Raw genomic sequence first — 11,363 nt, 5'->3', positions numbered from 1 at the left:
AACAATTCATTATCTTTTAAAAAATCTTCTGTAAAATAAGTGTCCACTAATCTCACTATACCTTTTTTGTGCGTAAAAAACGTCGGTATATTTGCCACACGATTATTGTTAATTATACACGGGTGATTAACGAGAGAATTCAATGTTTCACGAAATAAATTAATGTAAACAGTAATTTAAAGGTGATTATTGTTTTCTATACAAGTTATCGCCTGACACAAAAAGAATACCTTCTTTGAACGATTACCTGGAATTACTGATAAGGCTTCACTAATGATAGTTTAAGTAGTTTTTATGCCACATTACAGCTTATGCCAATAATATAAATTAGAAATTGTTTGCATCTTCCATTTAGTTTGTAGATGTACATTGTTTATGTCCTACCTACCTACGTTTTTAGTGTCGATATTTTGTTATTTGCATTTAAAAATGACGTCGACAACAGGTTTTATGCCGGTTAAGTGTAGTTTTAAAGGTGCCTTCAGTCTAAGAGGAAAAAATATAATATTAAATGTACACGACGCACTTGTACATCAACGCCCTTTAAGTAATGTTCGTGAAATCGTTAACATGTGTTCAAATATGACAGAGGTTGGAGAAGCAACAATTTGTAGATTCCTAAAAGAAAGAAAAGGAGGAACTGTTTCATCTCCCAAGAAGAGTGGAGGGAGTAAACCCTTGGAAATTGAAGAAATACATCAAAACATGATAAGACGCAACGTCCACTCATTTTTTTTTTTTTTTTTAACAAAGAATTTCCAACATTGGACAAAATCCAAACATTAAGTAGAGAAAACGAAGAGTTACCAATCATAAGCAACAAGAAATTATGGGGACTATTGAGAGAGATGAGATTTCGTTGGCAAAAGAATAGAAGAAAATCCGTTTTAATTGAAAAAGGTTACATTGTATGTAGGAGACGAGATTATCTAAGAACTATTAAAAAGTACCGAGAAGAAGGGAAAACAATTTTTTATTTGGACGAGACTTGGCTAAATGAAGGTCATACTGTACCATATCTATGGGTTGATACAAACGTGAAAAGTTCCCGTCAGGCATTCATCGAAGGTGTATCTACTGGAATAAACAATATTCCCGTTGGAAAAGGACGCAGACTCATAATAACCCATATTAGAAACGAATACGGTTTTGTCAATGGTGGATTATTAAGTTTTGCCTCAAAATCAACCAAAGATTACCACGAGAAAATGACTGCTGACGTTTTTGAAGAATATTTTAAGCAAAATGTTGGATTTAATTCCAAAAAATTCTGTCATAGTCATGGATAATGCTAGTTACCACTCAAGACTAGCAGAAAAATTGCCAATAACGGCATGGAAAAAAGGAGAGATAATCGAATGGTTGGATAAACACGCAATTGAGTACAAGAAGAATTCGACAAAAAAGGAATTATTACCTATTGTAAGGCAACATAAACCGTGATGTAATTATTTTACGTTTACCCCCATAACACTGATCTGAATCCGATAGAAAATATATGGTCTCAAGTAAAGGGTGAAGTCCGACGCAATAACAAAACTTTTAAATTAGAAGACTTACAACAATTATTAGAACATTCCTTATCAAAAGTAACTCCAAAAAATTGGAAAAATGCTGTTAGTCGTGCTCACAAGGAAGAAAATAAAATGTGGAATTTGGATAATATGACTGATGCAATGCTGGAACCGCTAATAATTAACATTGGAGTTGAAGATTCCTTAGATTTTGAAGAAAGCAGTGAATCTGAAATGGAATTTGATTATAATAATATTCATTTTTTTACAAATCGGCCCCTGTTACGGCCACAAATTATTTTATATATAACCAATAAAATAAACATCTTACATTTCTTGCAAATTCATTAGTACGTGTTAATCTCCATCACTCCGACACTGGCAACTTTATTTAGGGATTAGTAACCCTCAAAACGATTGTATTCTATTCTGCTTCAACCTTTATACCTGGTGGTCATACTCAATTTAAAATTGTTTTCCTATATACTTCTCTAAACTTGTTGACAAATATCTATTTTTCATTGAGTCACCCGTATCAACAGTTTAGGGATTTGCATACATAATGTGCTATCAATATGATGGAAAAGGACTATAGTGAAATATATAAAAAATAAAATTAGTTGTAAAAAAATGTTATTACTAAATATGTTTTTGTGCTAAATTTCTAATAAGCTACGTTAATTGTAAATCTCGTGTTTACAGGTGTCTGAAAGAAAGACCGAAATCGATCCATTTAATTATCAATTTTTTATAGTTTGTGCCAAAATCTGTTTAGATAATGGAATGGAACCGTAAAAGTTTTACGGATAATATTATTTATATAATTATATTAGTACCTGCCATATAAAATATTAATGCTAATTTTGTCTAATCTACTCTTAATACATGATAACTAGGGCCACATATCATTCTCATTTTCCAAGAATTTCTATAGGAATCCCAGACTGAAGTGTCCCAACCTAAACTTTACTTAGCACTTTCACTTAGTGAACTCGCCCTGTAAACTACGTTTAAAATTCAGGTAGTCAAGTCCCGACGTTCATCCATCTCTTTCTTTTGGAATACTTTCTCTGTTTGTTCTCTGCGCAGCTGCTCACAATTTCGAAGATTATTCCTAGTCTTAACGAGTAATACGATCGTTTAGTAGCACCACAAATCGTAAATAAAATCGCAGGTATTCTTTTGAAAGAAAAAGAAACAAATTGTCTCAGGACCAGCAACTTCACGTGGAGTCGTACGTCGCCATGTTACCAAATCCACTGGTAACTTTAACATCATAATATTTACCACCATATAATGTAAACTAAATTCAAACAAATAATTTTTAACGGGTTCTTACCCACATATTTAGTGGCTCAATACATTCATACCTAGTGCACTGATGATGGAATATGGATTCCGAAAACGTTTTGTGATAAATCCCGATTGGGTTTTTAAATTATATACCTTTTATAAAGGATTTTTAATAAAAATTTTTATTATGGTATACAGCCAACTACAGCAACTAAGATTCCTTGTGAATCCGAATTAATGTGTATTAGAGCAAGTACAGACCAAGGAAGTTAGACACAATATAAATGGTACAATTAAACTCTTGTCATTGTTGTGTGACTCCTATGGCAAGACATTTTTTATAATTAATAATCTTTGTGGACGATTTTTACTTTGATTGTGATACTCATTGGCTATCATTTACTATAAATTACGGTATTTGAACACACGGTATTTGGAGAGAGACGGTGCTATAAATTTATCACATTTCTAAAAACAATTAAAGCTGCTGAAAAAAAAAGAGTTTCGATAATTTTGTGGATCGCTCCAGTTAATAACATCAATTGTATTTTTTTTTAATAATTAAATAATGAATTTTCGATATTAATTATTCATATAGGCTGTGTAATTTTGAATTTTGTTTGTAATTTGTTGCCTAATTTATTATATGGATACATTTGCTGATGATGATTAATTTTTCCTTTGGTGACTTCCAGTTGTGTATTAATTATGTAAACAAAATTATATATTTATTGGGTTTTATATAATATCTATGTATCTTTTGAATTTATTACCTATATACAGATATAATAATTTGTTCATTAATAATTTGAAAATAAACGTTTAAAAGTACACTTTGGTAATATTTTAATAAACGATAATTTTAATATTTATTCCCGTGTTGGTGTTCATCGAGTACAGGTTGTTTTAGCTAATACGAGTTTTCATCATCTTTAAAAAAGTAACAGCAAAAGTACGATAAATTGGCTTGCTAACAACTACAAACCAGGTGAATATTATATTAAAATTACCTCCCCCCCCCCTCTTCCTTCTCGAGACCAAGCAATCATCAAGCGTTCTATGTCCAATATTGTAATATTGGATTAGATTAAAGCAATAGGTAGTATTTTTGCTCACAAAAACGTACATTTCGCATCTAGAATCTCCCATGCACGTATCTGTATTTACTTGTCTGCTTCAATGCAAGTTGACAATCTTCTAACGTCACTTGTTTAAACATTACTATTAATTTAAATGTCATTCCAATACGTAGACTTATTTTACCTATTAAAAGCATATTAATTTCTAATCTAAGCCTATCGATTACCTACCCTATAATTGAAAAAGCACTCCAGGATCTAACATTACACTTACCTCTTCTATTTTTTACGTTAAATGTGAATCATCTGACGATGAATACGCTTGTTTTGAGTTTCGGTCGCATAACTTATACTTTACCGAGCAGTGATGATTTTTCTGTGCAAATATCGACAACCATTTGTTTTGAAAACTTAATTTACAGAATAATGTTTTCTTTGCAAACAGGTTGGACATATTGCAGGGTCATGTACCAGTATCCAAAATATTCTTGCTTCTCACGATTTTCCTTAAATTTTAATTAGTTCGTCAATTATGGAACAATATGCACTATCATTTTAAGCACTTAAAAAACCATTCCAAATATTCCTATTTTATCCTCTGTAGAAACACATATACTCTGCTCCTATTCCGAACTTACTAATAATAAAATTTTGTGAAAGAAGGCCACGTTCTACTGACAGTACCCTTGACTCACCTCAGCTTCTATCACTCACTACTAGTCCTTCTCCAATATTTAACCTTATGCCTCTGCCTGAGTTCTCTCCAACTAGCATACAAAAACCTGCCAAAAAGAAATCAATAAAATTCAAGTCAAATGAATAGGACTGTAGGAAATTTTTTAAATAGAGAATTTTTTCTATATTCGTTTTTAACTACTTTATAATACCAAATAAGTAGCTAAGTTCGGAAAACGTGTACGTATTGAATGCATTAAACAAATTCATGCTCTTAAGATAACACCCATTTAGCTATCTTACTTACATACAAACTCAGAAGTTAGTTCAGTTTTCATTAGCATGATATTCTATTCTATTATAACATTCCATTGTGATACATGGTATACAACCAACTACAGAAATTTAGTTTCCTTGTGGATATACAAAGTCTTCAGCGGAAAGCAAGAACACTTTTCACAAAGGCACAAAAACATGATCCATGCAGTAGAGAGAACAACATTACCCCGGTATCTAGGAAAGAGGACTTATGGACATAGGTGAGCAACTGTTGGTAATTTAAGAACCCATTTTTAGGCGCAGGCTGAGACATCTAGTTTACATTGACAAATTTACTCAGTAGATGACACAATGCTGATTAAGGAAACAAAAAATGCACATAAAGCACCTCACTAAGCAAGAAAAAATACCCATCTGCATGAGTAAACCTCTGCATGGTCGACATCTCGTTTAGATTAGCCAAAGGTCGACGCTATAGACAATGTAGCGTCGAGCTATTGGTGATAAACATCAGGAAAAATGTTTCTCAAGACAGAGGATCAGGGTATTTCAACTAAAAATTACCTGAAATATATTGTCACAAATGCCGATATATATGTCAAGGCCAAGAAACCATCCAACATCTCAAAGGAGGCCGCCAGGTATTTGTGGGAACTGTTGGCAAAGAACGCCATGGCTCAGTAGAAAAGATACTTCACTAAGAACTAGCTAGCAAAATGGGACTGATCCAAACCATCTTCTTCTTCTTCTTCTTCTTCTTCTTCTTCTTCTTCTTCTTCTTCTTCTTCTTCTGGTTCCTATCCGTTTCGGATGTTGGAAATCATATTGACAATCATGACCTTGCTCGCTGCGGCTCGAAACAGCTCCGTTGAGGTTTTCTTAAACCATGTTCTTAAATTCCGCAACCATGATATTCTCCTTGTACCGGGTCCTCGCTTACCTTTGACTTTACCTTGCAATATAGACTGCAGCAGGGAGTAACAGTGCTGATTTCTCATAACGTGTCCCAGTTATTGCAATTTTATGCGTTTGATCGTAAACACAATCTCTGGTTCCTTCTTCATTTTTTCTAGAACTTCCTTGTTCGTGATCCTTGCTGTCCATGATATTCTCAGCATTCTTCTATAAAGCCACATCTCAAATGCTTCAAGTTTTTTAATAGTGGTGTCTGTAAGCGTCCATGCCTCCACCCCGTACAACAACACAGAGAAAACATAGCATCTCAAATGACTCATTTTTGTATCTAGGGATATGTTGTGACTTTTGAAGATGGCGCTTATTTTGTTAAAGACCGTTCTTGCCTTTCCTATGCGGCACTTTATTTCCTGTACATTGTTCCACTGTTCGTTTATAATAGTTCCCAGGTAGCAATACTGTTTTACTCGCTCTATCTGCGTCCCATTAATGTATAGATGAGCCCCATTAATATTCTTCTTGCTGATAATCATTTGTTTCGTTTTGTGGGTATTAATGTTTAGTCCGTACTGTTGACTGTACTCGTTTATTCTGTCCATTAGCCTCTGAAGTCCCTCTAAACTATCTGCTATCACCATGGTGTCGTCGGCATATCTAACATTGATTACTCTTTCACCATTTAGAAGGATGCCTTCGTCTATTCCGTAAAGAGCCTCGTTAAAAATTTTCTCTGAGTACATATTAAATATCAACGGCGATAGGATACATCCCTGTCTAACTCCACGTAGTATTTTTATGTGATCTGTTTCTTCTCCGTTAATTTTCATGTATGCGGTCTGATTCCAGTATAGTTCTGAAATTATTCTGAGGTCTTTGTCATCCAGGTCTGCTTCTTTTAAAATGTTTATCATCTTTTGATGTTGAACTCTGTCAAATGTCTTTTCATAGTCGATCTACTTCCTTATTATCAATATGTCCTTGGTCGAATGCTTGAAAACAACAACTGTAAACTTCACTGGGACCAGGAATAAACCGGATCTTATATTAGTTAATAAACTAATTAGACAGACAACACTAACAGATGTGGTGACATATAACAATAATAATAATCTACGTGTTAAATACAACGAAAGCTTTGCCAAGTACAGAGATATGCAGTACTGCTCTCAACATTTAGATGTGCAAGAATATTTTTAGATATTCTGACGTACCCAGTCATCTAGATCTCAATAACATGAAGAGATCTCACTAGAGCTCAATTCTTTTAATACCGTAGGTATGTGGGATAAGTCAATTTTCCCTTAGAGGGAGTATAAGCCATATGGCTTAATGGTATAAGAAGAAAAAATATATGCCCGCAGTCAGATGAAAATTGTATAATAACACAATGTATAATAACAAATTGTATAATAATTTTCTTCAAGAATACTCCAATTAAGGTACGTTCAAAAATTTTCAGTCATCACAATAGTACTTTAAAGAACCGGTTCCTTAATATCATACCAAGTTTAAGTAAAAATCGGTTGCAAATCTTGCGGCAGAAAAGGTATCCTGGCAGAATTGATTAAGAATGAAACATCTAAACTTTTTCAGATTTGAGTTTTCTTTTGCTTGCAATAAATAGAAAATAACAATTAATGAAAGTAAGTTCAAATATATAAATCGTGATTAATAAAAAAAACATATTTATCACGATCAATCAAGTAGCTTCCTCTGGTTTAGACGTGATCCCCATAATTTGACTTTTACTATAAAAGTCGTGGCGTTGACTTTTATTCTGAATATATCATTTTTTTACGCTTTTTAAGTTTCCTGAAAGCCGAAAACTCAACCAGCAGAAGTCGAAATCGCTAAAGTAGAACGTCGTTTCTCTCCGTACTTTTGGAATAACAAAAAAAATTTTTTATTTCGACCTCGTTACCTTGCTTCTACATTACGAGTATATCAACAACTACGTCATGTTATGTGAAGTACCCAAGTTTTATATAAATCCAAATGGTTTGTTTAAATTGACCAAATAAAGTAACAAAACTTGTATTCTTACATCAAAGCTTCATTTTCTGTTTTGATAAAATATATACTCAGTTGTGGCTTAAAAACTTCGCGTGATGGCCTGTTGGTTAGTAATACCAATAAAGTATATTTCTTTCTCTATAAATATACTCAACACACATAGCAAAAGCTATTGCTATAAATGTGTCATTTTTATTTGCAAATGGTTGTTATAATATTTAATAAAAATTTTGATAGTTCACTACAAGAAGAATTCATGGTCCTACAAGTGGGTCTAAGTGGTATATTCGTTTTATGAACTTTCGGTACTCCATAAAAATGAGGGGTCTTACTGTAATGAGGTGTAATTATTCTTCTCTGATAACTTGTTAAACAATCTTTAAACTTGAATAAATATTCTGTTTTCCAAAGGTTTGTTGGATCTTTTGTTAATTTTGTATAAGGTCCGTTTATTATTAGATCTTTAATTTTGTTTTCATATTGAATTTTATCCATTATCACAGTTGCATTCCCCTTGTCTGCTGGTAGGATGATTATGGAGTCGTCATTTTTTAAAGTTCTTATAGCCTGTAGTTCCTCTTTGCTTATGTTTTGTTCAATTTTAATAGACTTTTCCAATTCAAGTTTACGTAATAAAACTTTGGAATAGATGGATGAGCAAAGTTTAGACCCTTTGACAGTAAAAACTCTCCGTTGCATTTAAATGTCTATTTGATAGATTGACAACTGTCGCTCATATGTTATTATTTCTATTGAGGTTATCTAAAGTGTGTATACTGTTTTATTCTAAAAGAATATTAAATTTATTTAAATGTATATTTCTTTGTTTCTTATATGAATTTTCATATACTATATGTAAACTAAAAATAATTTGATTACAATCAGAATTTGATATCACACCGAAAAGCAAATATTCAATACTTACAATATCTTGTTCAACAAAAAATAAATTAGATCTATGAAATTGTAACCTTTCGCGGATCATGGACAAACTGGCTCTATGTAGAATGTTTTCCAACCTTCTGCTTTAATATGCTGGACGTAACTTCAAGCCCTTTGATATTAGGTTATTGGCTCTACATCTTCGTAAAAATTTGATTGAATTTTGACAATGTGTCAGTTTCTTGTAAGAATTTCCAATCTCCGAAAATTTTGAATAACGCTGGGCTCATAACGGTTTCTTAATATTGTTCTGAAGCTATTTTTGAACAAGTACCAAAAAAACAAAATTTGTTTAATTTACTAATGTTTGTATTTTGAGAAAGATTTCCGAAGTGCAAATTGAAACGTCAATAAACTTACTTTGACCTTTAATTGTGGCTTATTTCCATTTAAATAGTAATTACTTTAAAACGCCACAAGAAAATAGCTTCAGAACAATATAAAGCAAAGAAATAAACCATTCTTGTAAAATATTTTAACATTGTAGCCTTTTACAATAAATGTATGGGTGGAGTGGACTTCAAAGAGACACCGATCTCAGAATTCGTTAAACTTCAGAGACTTCGCTGGGCTGGTCATATAGTAAGAATGGAGACAGAAAGATTGCCGAAAAGAGCCCTTGATAGTAAAATGCAGGGCGCAAGACCAAAAGGAAGGCCACGGAAAAGATGAGAGGATGAAGTGGCAGCGGACGCGCAAAATTTGCTAGACGTGAGAACCTGGAGAAGATCGGCGCGGGACCGACAAGGTTGGAGGCATAGTTTCCAAAGCCCGATTTGGACTGTAGCGCCATTGGAGAGAGAGAAGTGGACTTAATGGACTCGTTGATTGCTTTATATAGAACTGGGATTCGTGCTAAAAAGTGATAATTCCGCATTGTGTTCCATATATTTGATTTAGCAGTTGTGAATGCTTGGACACTTTATATAAGAGACATTCAGTTACTTGGTATTAGAAAAAATGATAAACTAAATGTTTTAGATTTCAAAGCATGTATTGCCGTTTGTCTTTGTTAAGAGGGTAAAGAGAGGCTCAAGAAGAGGGGAAGGCCCAGTCTATCTATAATAGAATAAGAAATGTAGCAAAAAAGGAAAAGAGGACCTATTGCTTCTCTACCGAAGAAAAACACACGAAAAGACAGAATATGCCATTGGCCTAAATTTTCAGAAAAGCGCGGTCGTTGCAAGAAACCAGAATGCCTAGGCAAGCCAAAAATAATATGTGAAAAATGTAATGTAAATTTGTGTTTTACGCCTAATTCTAATTGCTTTGTGGACTTCCATAAAAATTGACTTTTTTCCATTGTAACTTGAAAGTGACAAACCCTATTAAAACAGAGAAAATAGAGAATTAAAAAAAAATCTTCAAAAATGTTTTAATGTGATCCTATCCTGGAAGTATATACCAGTAGAATTTTTTTGCAGTTAAGAAAAATTCAAGAAATGGAAAGACTCTCGATTAATATTATGGGAATAAGCGAAATGCGCTGGACAGATACGGGATACCGAGTTATCAAAGATCACAAAATATTCTACTCAGGAAATCTTAAGAACGAACATATAAATGGAGTGGGCCTAATTATGAATAATAAAATCGCCAATTGTGTCAGTCACTTTGTACCTGTATCAGAAAGGAAGTTCATCTAAACACAACTCCCATAAAAACAAACATTATTCAAGTATACGCTCCTACAGCGGACGCCCCAGAAGAAATCATAGAACAATTTTACAATGACCTTACTAATATTGTCAAAAGGATTCGGAAAAACGAAATAATACTAATAATGGGAGACTTTAATGCCAAAGTTGGCAAAGGACAAAGTGGAAATTTAGTGGGATCCCTTGGTCTAGGGCAACGTAATGAACGTGGAGACCGTTTGATCGAATTTGCAACTGAAGAACAGCTCGTAGTGACAAACACCTTTTATATTCTTCTTCCAAGACGACTATATACTTGGAAATCTCCCCAGGATACTCCATATCATACAGTACGAAACCAAATAGACTATATTCTTATTAACAAACGATTTAGAAACTCTATAACATCTGTTAAAGCGTACCCGGGATCCGACATAAATTCGGACCACAATCCACTTATCGCCAAAATGAAACTTAGTTTAAAGAAAGTTCAAAGACCAAAAATTATGAAGTACGATATTAACCAACTGAAAAATAAAACAGTAAAGGAAAAGGTACAAAAACGCCTAAAAGAAAAAACGTGGGCTCGTACAGAAACACCATGGGCTCGTACAGAAACAGATAACACAGATGTAGAACTAAATTTGCACGAAGTAAGTCAAGAAATAACAGAGAAATACTTAAAACCTGAAAGTACATGAAGAGATGACGGAGGAGATTCTATGTATGATGGAAGACAGAAGAAACGCTAAAGTTAATAAGAACTACTACAACAACATAAATAACGAAATAAAAAGGGCTATTAAAATAGCAAAAGAAAATTGGTTTAGCTCGAAGTGTACAGAGATAGAGTCATTACAACAAAAACATGATTCATTTAACCTCCATAAAAAGATTAAAGAAGCGGCAGGCTTAAATAAATACAAGAACACTGGATTCCTGACAGATAATCAGGGAAACATAGTACTGGAAATAGAGCATAAAAGGGATATTTGGATTAAATACGTGGAAAAAAC

The 11,363-nt window shown here is 33.2% G+C and overlaps 1 protein-coding gene across 1 annotated transcript in view; it reads left to right on the top strand.

Moving 5' to 3' along the window:
• The window catches only part of LOC140433617 (cell adhesion molecule Dscam1-like), a 757,823-nt gene that overhangs the window by 508,275 nt on the left and 238,185 nt on the right, over positions 1-11,363 (top strand). The window lies entirely within an intron of this gene.

The sequence above is a fragment of the Diabrotica undecimpunctata genome, chromosome 2, assembly GCF_040954645.1.
Source record: "Diabrotica undecimpunctata isolate CICGRU chromosome 2, icDiaUnde3, whole genome shotgun sequence".
Lineage (NCBI taxonomy): Eukaryota > Metazoa > Arthropoda > Insecta > Coleoptera > Chrysomelidae > Diabrotica > Diabrotica undecimpunctata.
This window is presented reverse-complemented; position numbering and strand designations above follow the sequence as displayed.